This window comes from Vipera berus (genome assembly GCF_964194415.1).
Source record: "Vipera berus genome assembly, chromosome: 2".
Taxonomy (NCBI): domain Eukaryota; kingdom Metazoa; phylum Chordata; class Lepidosauria; order Squamata; family Viperidae; genus Vipera; species Vipera berus.
Window position 1 is genome coordinate 46,038,322 of NC_138203.1, and position 14,209 is coordinate 46,052,530.

General features: G+C 35.7%; 1 protein-coding gene across 6 annotated transcripts in view; it reads left to right on the forward strand.

Moving 5' to 3' along the window:
• Positions 1 to 14,209, forward strand: part of PAM (peptidylglycine alpha-amidating monooxygenase) — a 152,869-nt gene that overhangs the window by 39,251 nt on the left and 99,409 nt on the right. The gene's annotated exons all lie outside the window — the stretch shown is intronic.

Below are 14,209 nucleotides of genomic sequence, written 5' to 3' on the forward strand. Positions count from 1 at the left end.
CCATAAAGCCGGGGCGCCCACAGAAAAGGCCCTCCCCCTGGGGGCCACCAGCCGACATTCTCTGACCGGTGGCACCCTGAGGAGGCCCTCTCTGTGGGAACGCACAGGGCGGAGGGAAGTTGACGCCGGCAGCAGGTGATCCCCGAGGTCTCTCTTACTGTAGGGCATCTTTATATCCATAAATTATTTATTCTTTTAACCATATTCAAACAAGTGTTTAATCATATAGTATTCCATCTGGTAAGTCGCATCAAATCTCTTGACTCTAACTCTAGCCTTCTTTGCCAAGTAGCTTTCGAGTCAGTGTGTTCAGCTTGGCAGGGGATTCTTCCTGTATTTTTGTGAATGTTGTTGGGAATAGGAAAAACAAGTTAGGTAGGATGTGCATTTTTTGTCTCCCAAACCTGGTGGCTCTATAATCCATTTTGTTAGATGTTCTTTCTTATCTTCAAGTTTGTTTTGAAGCCCTGAAAACTAAAATATCTTTTCCATTTCCATTGTTGTAGCAAAATCTTGCAAGTTTTCTTTTGTTTGTATTAAGCTGTGATTCTCTTCATTTGTAGCTTCCCTCTTTGGATCACTGTCCTCTGGTTTGTGTTCTGTTATCTGATTTGTTTGTTCATTCTTTGTCACCATTTTCTAAGAATTTTTTAATTGTAAGTTTAGGTTAAAGATGTGCTTATTTATGTCATCAAAGTTGTTGTTAATCTCATCAAGATTTGAAACAATTGTCATTTGAATCTGTCACAGCATTGCATACATTTCCTCCTGGAAAATATTTACCTTGTATTGGAGTATTGCCCCTGCAGATTTCTGATATTCCAAGTGGGAGCCTTCAGACAGAAATATTAGGTGTGGTTTCCTGCCACTTTTAGATAGGTATGCAACATTCATTTTATCTCCCTCCTCCAGATAGTCTTTCACTGGTACCATAGTCTCTGTGATTAGCCTTGTCAAACCAGCCAATCTTAAAATCCAGACAACCAAATCTTATATAGTTCTTATATTTGTATATAGTTTTTATAATCCAAAGCATTTCCAATTGTCAAAGCACCACTAAAAGCAGTATTTTATAACGGTTTTTCTGTTCAGGGGTCTTACAATTATCAGCAGCCAGAATGTTTAACCACCTAAGAGCTTTCCAGTAAATTCCCCCTAGAAGATTAGCCAAAAGTTAAGCTTTTTCTTTCTCTGAAAACAATTCTTGAGTTTAGAAATCACAGCTCAGTAAGTGTTTATGATCCCAGAAGATTATAATCTAGAAGTCTAGAGCTAGAAGTCACTGAGGTTCAAAGGAACAAGTTGTTTTTTATTTCTGGGCATCTTGCCAATTTCTGAATCAATGCAGGGCAAAACCAGTCGTGGGGTGCAGAGCCCCACAAGACGGCTATTGCTATTCCTAGGGTCTGGAGAATTTTGACTGTCATTTCTGACACCCCTTTTGTGTATGGTAGGGTTAGTTTTTGCGTAGTAATTGGCTGTGTGGTGTGTTCTGGTTTGGGTTCTGTGTGTCAGAATACAAAGTTTTTTGGATAGCCATTCTTCTGCTTTTCTTAGTGTTGTGGTGCTGCAGCGTATCATGGTCCTTCTGAAGAGGGTCTGGAGACAGCTCCTTTTGTGTGTGGTGAAATGGTTGCTTGCAAAGCTGAAGAATCTGGTCCATGTGCGTGGGTTTGCGGTAGATGCAGGTTTCCACTTCTCCATTGTCTAGTCTCCTTATGTTGATGTTGAGGAATGGGAGTTTGTTGTCTGTTTCCTCTTCGCATAGCCAAAGTATTTTTTTAAAAAATGTTTTTGTTGTTTCAGTATTTTTGGAAGAAGTTTGCCACTGATAGGGTACAGCAAGGGAGGAATTGGTTCAGAGCATTCACAGTTTATTTCTTTACTAAATTTATATCCCATATTTTCTGTGAGAATGTGGCATACATGGATATCTCTCCTAATTTTGTTTCCACAAGAGTAATTGGCCAAAGTCACCCAGAAATATATTCAGGGTACCAACGTAAATTTGATTTATTTTCTCTTAGGGGTCTTATAAAATGGAAGGAGAGCAGTGGGGTGGGTGTTATTTTGTTTTTCAGTAAAGTGGCTGAAGAAATCACAAATGTGGCAAAAATGATAAATATAGATTATCATTTATTAAGTAGGCATGGTGAATTTTACTGCATTTTGTGGTTTTCTAAGCTCATTTAACATTGGAGTAAACTGCTTAGCACAAAATTATGCAAATGATTGGCTTTCCAAATAATGCCATGCTATCATATGCTACTACTTGTTAAATTGTTCTTTGAATTCACTTTCTGCATGAATAGTGAATGAGAGAAGAAGACTGCAAAGCTTTCATGCCTTGTGAAGATGTACATGTAACTTTACTTTGAGAGAGCTAAAATGTTATTGTGCTTAAATGTCTATAAAGTATACTTGCCAATACATTATTTCTGTTTGAATGCTTAGCTGTTTAAATTGACCCTGAAGTCCATAATCTTTAGGGGGAAGTTGACCCATTGGAATTCTGAATCTGTCCTGAGTGCAATCAACCGTTAAAACATTCATTTCCCAGGTGGCAAGTGAGGAGAGTAAAATACCTTGTTACACAAACTGAACATACAGAAGAGAGAGGATTTCATACCCATAATCTCTAGCTTCCGGCCAGATTTAACCCTGCAGTGTTACCAGTCACCTTCTAGCTAGCTTACCTTTTAAGTTTTCTAGGTATCAGGGCGAATCCCACGATGAAGCATAGAGCTGCAGTTGTACATGGCAGCCTGTTGTTTTATTTTGATAGCTTTGAGGTGTTGTATATTTAAAATAAATAAAAATAAACTACAGTGATATAAGGGCAAATATACTTACATACAATAAGTATATAATATACAATGAAGGCATAATTTCTGGGTTATGTAACTTGTAAGAATCTGCCTCTGGTAAATAGAAGAGAATGTCTGTGTGGGTACAACAAGACTCAATTGATGCTATACTGGAAACCCCAGGCCAATATTTTGCAGACTCAGGCACAATGAAACACTTTATTTACATTAGAGCACTTGGCTAAGTGGCTTAGCTGGTATAAACTAACCCTGATTTTCTTTTAGAAAAGGATATTACTGAAAATTACTCAGCACTGGTCTTTTATACCTTTTGGTTAAAAATGGAAGTGCTACAAAACTTTAAAGTGGGACTCAGCTATCCGTCTTCCAATTCTTTGAAACACTTGTGTTCGTGTCTGCATGGAACTTTATGCAAAAATAAAGCCCTTAGTGATTCTTCATTTACAACCATGAAAAATGTTTTCTTCTTCGCTTCAAGTGTTAAATGGGCTGAGCGCAAACTGCAATGCAAATGGAACACCTATTGCTCTGGCTGTGATATAAATAGCATTCTACTCTCAGATTTTGATGCTTAGGCTCTGTGGACTTGAGTAGTTCCTAGAAGAATTATGAACATGGATGGTATCTTGGAAAAAAGCAGCTTGAAATGTCTGTTTAACTGGATACTGCACACTGTCCAGTTTAGTTAATCAAATCTGTAGCATGCTTTCTTCCCATTTGCTTTTGAAAATGTTCTAAAAGGTATTCTGGAAATTAACAATAAAGACATGAAGCTCAAAAATGCAACTGCTAGGTACGGTAGTTAAGCATTTTCTGTGACAAAGGCTACACAGTCTTTTTCCCCTGATGTGAATGCTTCCATTTAACAATAATATGATAACTGCTGATCTCTCTGTGAGTTGGATTCACAGTCTAAGAGATTGCAGAAGAAGCAGTTGGAAATCATAACAAAGCATTTCAAACCCCAAATGTGTCAGTTTCATTTTAATAAATTTCATTTTAATAGTCTTTAGCACACTTCTGTTCAGGAGTTTTATACAGATTTGCTTTCCCATAACAATTGACTTCATTGGCTAGGATTTACTGATTTTATTGGCTGCATATTATTGATGCTATTGTTGCTAATTCTTAGAAAATGTGTTTGTATGTCTGATTGATAACTATGGATTTCATTTACATTCATGCTTGTATAAAAGTACTGTCATAGTAGTGAAATATTTTAATGATAGCAGAAGCCTGAGCCATGGTATAAAACAGCTTTCCTGATTACTATGCATGCTGAGGAAGCCAGTTTGTTTAATAAAAATATTAATAACATGCAGGGACTACAAAGTAATAAACCTAGAAGGTGGACATCATCTTTGTCTGCCTTATAGTGGAATCAGGGACATAAATGCTCAAAAGGAATCTCACTGAGTTTAATAGGATTTATTCCCATTTAAGAATACAATGGATTAGGATCTAACAGTTCTAGATTAAGAAATACAATAGTGTTGTAGTCCTTCAATTCATTTAAGATTGCCTTTAATGGTTTGCGAAGACTTGTAATATGTATTATACTGTATTGTATAGCCTTCTTCCCTAGCTTCAATGTCAATTTAGTTTAGAAGTTAAAAGCACTGGGCAGAAATCCAGGAAACTATGAGTTCCAGTCCTGCCTTTGGCATGGAGCCAACTCAATGATTTGGGGCCAGTCATTTTCTCTCATCCCTTAGAAGAAAGCAGTGATGAAGCACTTCTTAAAAACATTGCCAAGAAAATTGCATGTGTTTGTCTGTCTAAATTCCAGGACTCAAGACTGACCTGAAGGCACAGGTTTTTTCCCCCCAAGTTGGTACTGTCCAAATGTGTGGGGCTACATTATTTCTGGATGCTAGCTCATTGGGAAATAGTGAAGTCCAGCATGTCTGTAGGACATCAGATTTGGGAATGGTTGGTTAATGTGAACATTTAGGTGAGGAAAGGTATTAGAAACAAAGTGTGGGTAAAGCAGCAATTCTCTGTAGACTGAGCTTTCTTATTTCCCCTTGTTCCTATTGGCAAAAAACAAAAACAAAAAACCTATGTGTACCAGGTCATGTATGAAGATGTTTTGTTTAGTCAAGGCCTTCCATAAATTATTAACTGTTCATCAAAGTATTTATGTGAATTGCAATCTTGTTGCATCATTTGAAAAATCATCTACAAAAAGGTATTACTTATTCACCCAGAATTTAGAACAGCCTACAAGCGCTGGCTCTTCGGCTATGAAACGGAGATGAGCACCGGCCCCTAGAGTCGGAAACGACTAGCACGCATGTGCGGGGGAACCTTTACCTTTACCTTTACCTTTTACAAGTTTAGCAAATTATTAAATTATTAATATTGTGAATCAGATGGGAATTTTTAATATGCATTCTTTATAATTTTGCAATATGACGGTTTGAATGATAAATTCATGGGTAACATAGCTTTGCAGAACCCAATAATTAAAGATAATAAAATTAATATACAGGTGAAACTCGAAAAATTAGAATATCATGCAAAAGTTCATTTATTTCAGTAATGCAACTTAAAAGGGGAAACTAATATATGAGATACTCATTACATGCAAAGAAAGATAGTTCAAGCCATGATTTGTCATAATTGTGATGATTATGGCTTACAGCTCATGAAAACTCCAAATCCACAATCTCAGAAAATTAGAATATTACATGCAATCAATAAAACAAGGAGTGTACATGGAACAATATCGGACCTCTGAAAAGTATAAGCATGCATATCTACTCAGTACTTGGTTTGGGCCCCTTTCGCAGCAATTACTGCCTCAATGCGGTGTGGCATGGAAGCTATCAGCCTGTGGCACTGAGGTGTTATGGAAGACCAGGATGTTTCAATAGCGGCCTTCAGCTCTTCTGCATTGTTCGGTCTCATGTCTCTCATCTTTCTCTTGGCAATGCCCGATAGATTTTCTATGAGTTTCAGGTCAGGCGAGTTTGCTGGCCAATCAAGCACAATAATTCCACGGTCATTGAACCAGGTTTTGGTGCTTTTGGCAGTGTGGGCAGGTGCCAAGTCCTGCTGGAAAATGAAGTCAGCATCCCCATAAAGCTCGTCTGCGGAAGGAAGCATGAAGTGCTCCAAAATCTCCTGGTAGACGGTTGTGTTGACCCTGGACTTAATGAAGCATGGTGGACCAACACCAGCAGATGACATGGCTCCCCAAATCAATACAGACTGTGGAAACTTCACACTGGACTTTAAGCATCTTGCAGTGTGTGCCTCTCCATTCTTCCTCCAGACTCTGGGTCCTTGGTTTCCAAATGAGATGCAAAGGTTGTTCCCATCAGAAAAGAGGACTTTGGACCACTGAGCAACAGACCAGGTCTGTTTTTCTTTAGCGCAGGTAAGACGCTTCTGATGTTGTTTGTTGTTCAGGAGCGGCTTGACAAGAGGAATATGACATTTGAAGCCCATGTCCAGGATCCGTCTGTGTGTGGTGGCTCTTGATGCACCAGCCTCAGTCCACTCCTTGTGAAAGTCCCCAACACTTTTGAATGGCCTTTTGCTGACAATCCTCTCCAGGCTGTGGTCATCCCTGCTGCTTGTGCACCTTTTTCTTCCACACTTTTCCCTTCCACATAACTTTCTATTAATGTGCTTTGATACAGCACTTTGGGAACATCCAACTTCTTTTGCAATTACCTTTTGAGGCTTTCCCTCCTTATGGAGGGTGTCAATGATGGTTTTCTGCACAACTGTCAGGTCAGCAGTCTTCCCCATTATTGTGATTCCTACTGAACCAGACGTAGAGACCATTTAAAAGCTCAGGAACCCTTTGCAGGTGTTATGGCTTAATTAGCTGATTAGAGTGGGACATTTTGAGCCTAGAATATTGCACCTTTTCACAATATTCTAATTTACTGAGATTGTGGATTTGGGGTTTTCATGAGCTGTAAGCCATAATCATCACAATTATGACAAATCACGGCTTGAACTATCTTGCTTTGCATGTAATGAATCTATCTCATACATTAGTTTCCCATTTTAAGTTGCATTACTGAAATAAATGAACTTTTGCATGATATTCTAATTTTTCGAGTTTCACCTGTAGTATTAAGTTATTCTGATTTCTAAAAGTTATATTATGATTTTTAAGTTAGTAACATAAAGAAACCATTGGAAGAGGAAGCAAAATATTTGTTGGTTAAATATATATTCCATATTTCTTCTAGAACTCAAGGCAATATGCATACCCTCTGCTAGTTTTTCAGAAGAACAAATGACTTGTAGCTCCAAATCACTCTGGGAGCTTGGTAGTAGACTTGTTTGATATAACATTGCTGATTCTCTTTTTGTCATAAATGTGAGAAATGACCAAGTCCTAAATTAGTTTGTTTCTTCTTTGTTGCCTTCCTTTTTCCTCCTTTATAGGAAAAACACGCACAATATTATGAAGACAATAGCACTACCCCTACTGAATTTGTGCTCTTTGGAATCTGGGTTTCCAAATACCAAACTCCAGATTTCTCAGACTTCCAGGTGCCGTGACACTCCCCCTCCCAATAAAAGTATCATGTTATCGTCATCTAACAAAACCAGTTATTTCTTTGGGCTATGTCTGATCACGAAATAAACACACCAAATACTGTCAATAATAAAATCGTTAGTATACATGCAAAACCCAAACTAATAATAAAATCTTGAAAGATTACAAAACAAAACTTTTTCAGCCAACAGCAAATAATCAAATTGAAAAGCATGCCCCTTTCTGGGAAGAATATGCCAATTCAACCCTGACAATATTTTGCAAAATGCAAGCTATGCCTGTGAAATACCCTATATTGTTGTTCTGCTGCATTTTCACTCTCTACTGTGGGTCAGCAACTACAAAAAAACAAGAACATATTCTGATGGTGATCCAGAGAGTAGCAAATCACAATTTTAGGATCTAGGATTTCCTGAAATAGTTTCTCCTGGGCCATCTCTCTACTCACCTACACAGTGGCCAGGCCACAGGCACATCCATGACAAACTATCTCTCCTGTATCAATCCTTATTAGGGAGAATGTAAACAACCTTTCCCTATCTTTGAGGACCCCCAAATTTATGACTGTCTTTAGATTTTCTTGCTACTCCACATAATATAATTATGATTACCTTTTTCAAGGGAGTTTTTCAGGAGATGTTTTGATATGTGGGATAGAGAGAAAAAACATGCTTTTGAAGAGAAAATAGGCACTAATTTGGTTACAGAAGCAGTTCAAAATAATTAAAAATAGAATCTGTTGTTCTTTTGCTCCAAATGTCAAGAAAAGCTTTGATCTTATTGTCAGAAGGTAAATATATTTATATGAATTAATGAAGTTATGTAAAATACACAAAAGCACAAGGAAATACTAATACTAAGTTCTGAACACCGTAGCTTCAATAAAATTCATAACTAAGTGCAAAATGTTCCTGAAATTTTATGGACTTCTTTTTTTCTCTGTGTGCATCTTTGAGTTAAATTTCAGCATTGTTCTCAAGCACCATTAAATCCCATTATCTAAGTAGATAGAATAAGCTATTGAGAATACAATGTCCCTAGCCAGGTACAATAATTCAGTGTCATCTTGTTCCTAGATGTTACATTATGCTCTTTTTCTTGGTTGATGGATAGTGTTTATAGACTTTCAATAGTCAAAGTATATTTATTTTCTCTATAGGTCTACATGTCTGGGTTAGGGTTTCTGATTCTCTGCTGCCACCTAGTAACTGTCTAGATTTTTTCAGACTTGTAAGGTACAATCACTTTCTCAATATAAATTAGTGGAATTCTTTAAATCTCTTGCAATGTAATGTAATATTACAATTAATGTAATATTAAAAGTGACTTACCTTCAGAGAACCATGTATAGTTGTATGAATGATAAGGATCTTGGGCTAGTTTCTGCGCAGAAGAAAGTAAACAAAGAAAGCAACTTTCAAAACAAGCTTATCTATCCACTCAGTTCAGTCTATTTTGCATGTTCTACTATCTTGATGGTCATGCATGAAAAAGTTTTTCTGTTCCTTTTTGTACTGCAGTTGCTAGCATGTGGGGAAACAATTTAATCTCCCCTTTGTTGACCCAGGGTATCCAGAGACTATTTATCCAACTCTTTTTTTAAAAAAAAATCATCTAAATATCTGAATTTTTCTTGCTTTCTCACAGCAGATATAAGCCAGTCAGGATTATCTCCTCACAATAAAGTCTGAGAATAGAAAGCTAGAACAATAAAAAAATTTATATCATAATTATTTTTATTAAATATTTTTTCATTAGTACAAAACTAATAAAGAAAAGGAAGAATGAAAGAGAAAAGAAAAATATAATCAGGTGCAAAAGAAGAAAAAGGAAAACAAAAAAGAGAAAGAAATAATCAAGAAAACTAAAGTAGATGGTTTCTGGTTTCTTTTCAACAGATATTAATAAAATCATAATTTCCTGTCCTTGTTAACCATTCCAGAAATATCTTCAGCTCAGTTCATCTTTTTTCCAGTCATTAAATCCATTAGTCCTCATTTCTTTTTCTTTTTTAAAAAAATGATAAATAAATACATTAACCCTGTTTTTCAAATGTTTCCATAGTCCAAACATAATAAAGCTTTTCGGATTCAAAGAGCTGGAAGTAAGAGAACTAATGTGCTCTAGAACAATCTTTGTTTTAGTAAGTCTACCATATCTTGCCTGCAAAAATCTTATTACCACAAGATGTCAACACACATTTATGTTGTATAACATTTTTGTTGCCATCCACTGGTTATCTGGAGTTTTGCAAACCAGTTAATTAGCTGTAGTGTTATCCTCTTCCTTAACATGTTTCTGCTTTACAAAGACTGTACTCTAAATGAGATTTACAGTTTACTGACTGTGCTGTATGTTTGGAACATTTTTATTGTTTCAGCTGTTTTTTATGTAAACTTAAGTAAATTTGTGATGTTTCCCCAGACATTCGTCTTCCAATCAAACGGATGTATTCATGGATATTTATCTTGTGTGTTAGGCCAGGAGAGTGCTATATTTCAGATTTTTGAACAGTGTAATTGCTTTTTGCTATGGAAGATTGGAAAAAAAACCCTTTCCATTTAAAATCTTTCATTCACTGCATTATTTGAGATAAAAAGTTCGTGGAACTTATCTTTGATTTGATTAGTGCTTCTCTTTTTTATAGTATCAAGGCTTTATTTTCTCACAATGCAGTTTTCTAAACAATCAGTTTCTATAGTCCTATGCAAAACCCTTTTGTGAAACATTAAAATTAGACTTACAGAGCTACATTTAAAATGAACTAGCATTTCTATGCAGAACTGGAACTCTTCTTACAATAAAAATTCAAGTTGGTATTGCTTCAAACAGAACTCATCCCTTATAGCGTGTTTCTTTTTCCGGTGGGAAATAGAATGCAGTATTGCAACCACTAGAAAGTTTATAATCAAAGCTATTTTCTAAGTTGTAATTGTGTAGCAACCTTTGTTTTATACACCTTTTATACTGCTGGTTACAACACTGCTGCTTTTGTTCAGAAGAAAATTTACATTATGTTTCCATCAGAGGAAATGTAAAAATAATGCATCATAATGTAAAAACATGCATCAAGACCCCCAGATCCTCAATAAGACCTACTAATCTACCCATACAAGTTTTTAGTATACTACATAGGAGCTCCTACACAGGAGAATAATATTTCACTGTGCTAGTGGAAATATATTGTGTGATACTAGATTTCATCTGGATAATCTTCATCCTACTGGGAAATTTGACTGTGACATTTTCTAAGGAAATGTATGAATAATGAATAGTAAGTTGCAAATGAATAACTAGAAAGTACATGTAGTGTTAAGCATTCATGGTTGTGTCCTGCTTTGTGCTTCCAGAATATTAAGGAAGTTAAGAGCCTATTTTAACTTTTCCTAACCTATTTTCCTCTAAGCACCCTCAGAATACAATTCCCCATTGGGTAGGAACTCACAGAGCGATCAAGAGGTTGGGAAAATCTTTTTGCTGATGATGACACTGGACATTTTTACAATTCCGTATATGCTGAATTTTAGGAGAGGGAACAATTCTCTGCTTGAGAATTCTCTATTAAGTAAGGAGAAAAGAATGTCAGATGTCATTACATACTTCCTGCTTATTTTTAGAATTTTGAAACGCAACATTTGGATACTTCAGAAATATGCACGTTCTTTGTACAAATTAATTTCTTGTTTAATTTTTTTCCAAAATTTTATAAAATCAAAGGGTTACATATGCAGGATAGTATACACAGGGCTTTTTTTGTCATAGAACGCCCAGAACGGAGTTCCAGCACCTTTTTTGGATGGAACACATTTATCAGCATTGACTTTTAGCATATATTAGACTCCTACCATATCATTCTCTGCAGAAACCTAACAGTCAAACTGTTTGTTACAAATTATTTCTGGCAATAGTAGCACAAGTGTTTTGTTAATCCTAAAATATATTTTGGCCTTCAGAGTATTAAATGGTAGCAGCACTAAACATTTCTTATGTTGATGATTTAAGTATTAAGTTATATTTTATATAGCATTAACTACATAATTCTTTAAGGATATTATTAACTAAATAAAATGTATTACTTTCATAGAGCCACTTTGTCAGTTTCTTTAGCAATATATTGAAAAGTGAAACCTAATTCCATTACTTTTTGACATGTATGTCATACCTGAGTGATTTCATTGTGGTCTGTAAAAACTCAAATATTTCATGAGAGTCTTGCTGCCTTGTTAATCAGTATTGTGCTCTTTGTTAGATGGATCAGTTCTTGAATATGTATGGTTTGGGCAATGGAATATAACATGCACATAGCAGTATAATTTTATTACTTTTACTATATGAGCAGTCTGCAGCACTGCATAACCATTCAAAAGCTCTTTGCGCAAGCTGAAAGTCTCTCAAGAGAAATTAAAGATTACAGGTTTACAGTGCAGCAATAAACAGGAAATATGCTTTTAAAAGTCAGTGTCAGTTTCATCTCCAAAAGTGAACATTTCTTATATTTTGGAGTGATTGAGAAGGGATGGAAAATATATATGCAAGGTGGGATATATAGATAGGCCTATGGAAGACCACTTGTTTGTTTGCTTGTTTCATTCATTCATTCATTCATTCATTCATTCATTCATTCATTCATTCATTCATTCATTTTCATCTCCCTAAAATAGGGATTCTAATGCACACTTCCCAAATTAAATTCTCAAATTAAAATGCAGTTTGGATCAGCTCTGTGGTCTGCAGTGCAGCTTGTGACTCAACAGCGACATATAGAAATTCATATATTTAGGGAAGTTTCTTAAAGAAACAAATGCCTACTATTAAAATGGTAAGTTGATGCAGAGTTTATTGGAACTGACTTCCTAATGGAAAGGATGTGGACTAGCTATACATACTTCCAAATAAACAAACCGTTGCAGAAGAATATCTGAAAACAGTAGCCAGGTGGGGAAAACCCTGATAAAATTAGCTTAGGGGTATTTTTTAAAAAAATTCCTGATGCTGAGATATTGTCTCCACAAGTATACCAAAAGCGACGTGTATACTAAAAGCTAACGTCACTTTGTTTTGCTGGGAGAGATGCAAAGCAAAGTGGCTAGCCATGCATGTGTATGCAGAAATAGCCTAGAGCCCATTCCAGTGCAGTTGAATGATTGAGAAAGAGATGCTTGGTATACTCTTCCATCCATTAAGAAACACCTTTTTCAAAGGAGTGGCAGAGCCCTGGGGCTCTGTTTCAGATGTCTTTCCTCTTAGTGCTTACTCAGCCCTTAATGTGCAGTGTTGACTCTAAAAAATCAAAATACCAGTAGTTGTCTAGGCTTTCTGCTTGACCTTATTCCTGTCTCTTCTTTTATTTGATGTTTCTGTCAGAAGCATGTCTTAGCACAAAGCCAAAGCACAGATCTAATATATTAACCAAAAACATCATGTAATTTTATGATTATATTCCTTATTTTGTCTTGTTTCCTTTTATTCATTTCTATTTCCTTTCTCACAGAAAGTTTTCCTGAAAAATATTTGTTGTTACTTGTTCAGCCTAATATAATTCAAGCATTTCATAAATAATGAAAACACTGTTAATGAAACTTAACCTTGGGGGGGTGTTTTTTTCAATCTTTTGCACATTGTGTTTGTGTTTTTAATATGCCTATTTGTTAGTTAAAATTGAGTATATAATCATAAGCAGATATAACTATGAATGTGGAAGGCATATTTCATATGTTTATAATATTTATAATTGTAATTTGGACAGTTAATAACATATTTTATAAAAAATTGAGATGGTATTATTAAGGCTACTGCTAAGCTTGTAAGCCGCCCTGAGTCTTCGGAGAAGGGCGGGATATAAATGGGATTAAAAAAAAAATACTAGCTATTTTGAATATTTCTGTTTTTCTAGGAATAATGTATATGTTAGCTTTTTTTGAGTGCCAAGTAATTGCTGCAGTAGAAATAACAGCAAAGTGTTAATACACTGTATCATAAATTGAAATGAAATGGGCCAAGGGAAATATAAAGAAAATAATGGATATTTAGAAACTATAGACACTCAGCTCCCGCAACTTAATTTGCTGAAAGCATTTGCACAATTATAGCCTAAAAATCTGTAAGACATTATAGCTATTTGCTGCCTGCTTTTAGCTTTTAGATTGGAAGAATAGACACCTCACACATTTTTTATTAAATTATATATTTTTAATATTATATGTAAATGCTAAGCATATCCATACTCTAAAGTGTACAAAAATAGAAATAGTTGGGGAAAGTATGCTTCATTTCAAATTCAGCCTATAGATTTTTCTGAAGTAGAGAGCTAGAACTGAATGGATTTTAGTTTTATAAATCCTGTTACTTGAATGCTTGCGGGAAATTGATAAGACTAATTTAATAGACTATCATATTCACAAAAAATGTTTGTATATGCTTATAGATGTAGCCATAAATAGCTAGACAGACAGACATATTCACACTCAGACTTGTGAGATTTGCTATGTAATGTTTAAAGACTCAGAAGTAGATCAACAAAGCTTGTAAAACTGTGAGTTTTATTTTTATTTTTTATTTTAATCCCATTTATATCCCGCCCTTCTCCGAAGACTCAGGTCGGCTTACAATCTAAGCACAAATTAAATGTGCTTAGCAATAGCCTTCATTCTATGTATATGCCTGCTTATTAGGGCTTTCGCCCCCCCCCCAAGCGGCATTATTACAAAGTCAGCTTTGTAATAATGGACCCAACAATCTGGGTCCTCATTTTACCTACCTCGGAAGGATGGAAGGCTGAGTCAACCTTGAGCCTGGTGGGATGCGAACCTGCAATAATTGCAGGCAGCTGGTGTTACTTAAGGAGGCATTAGCC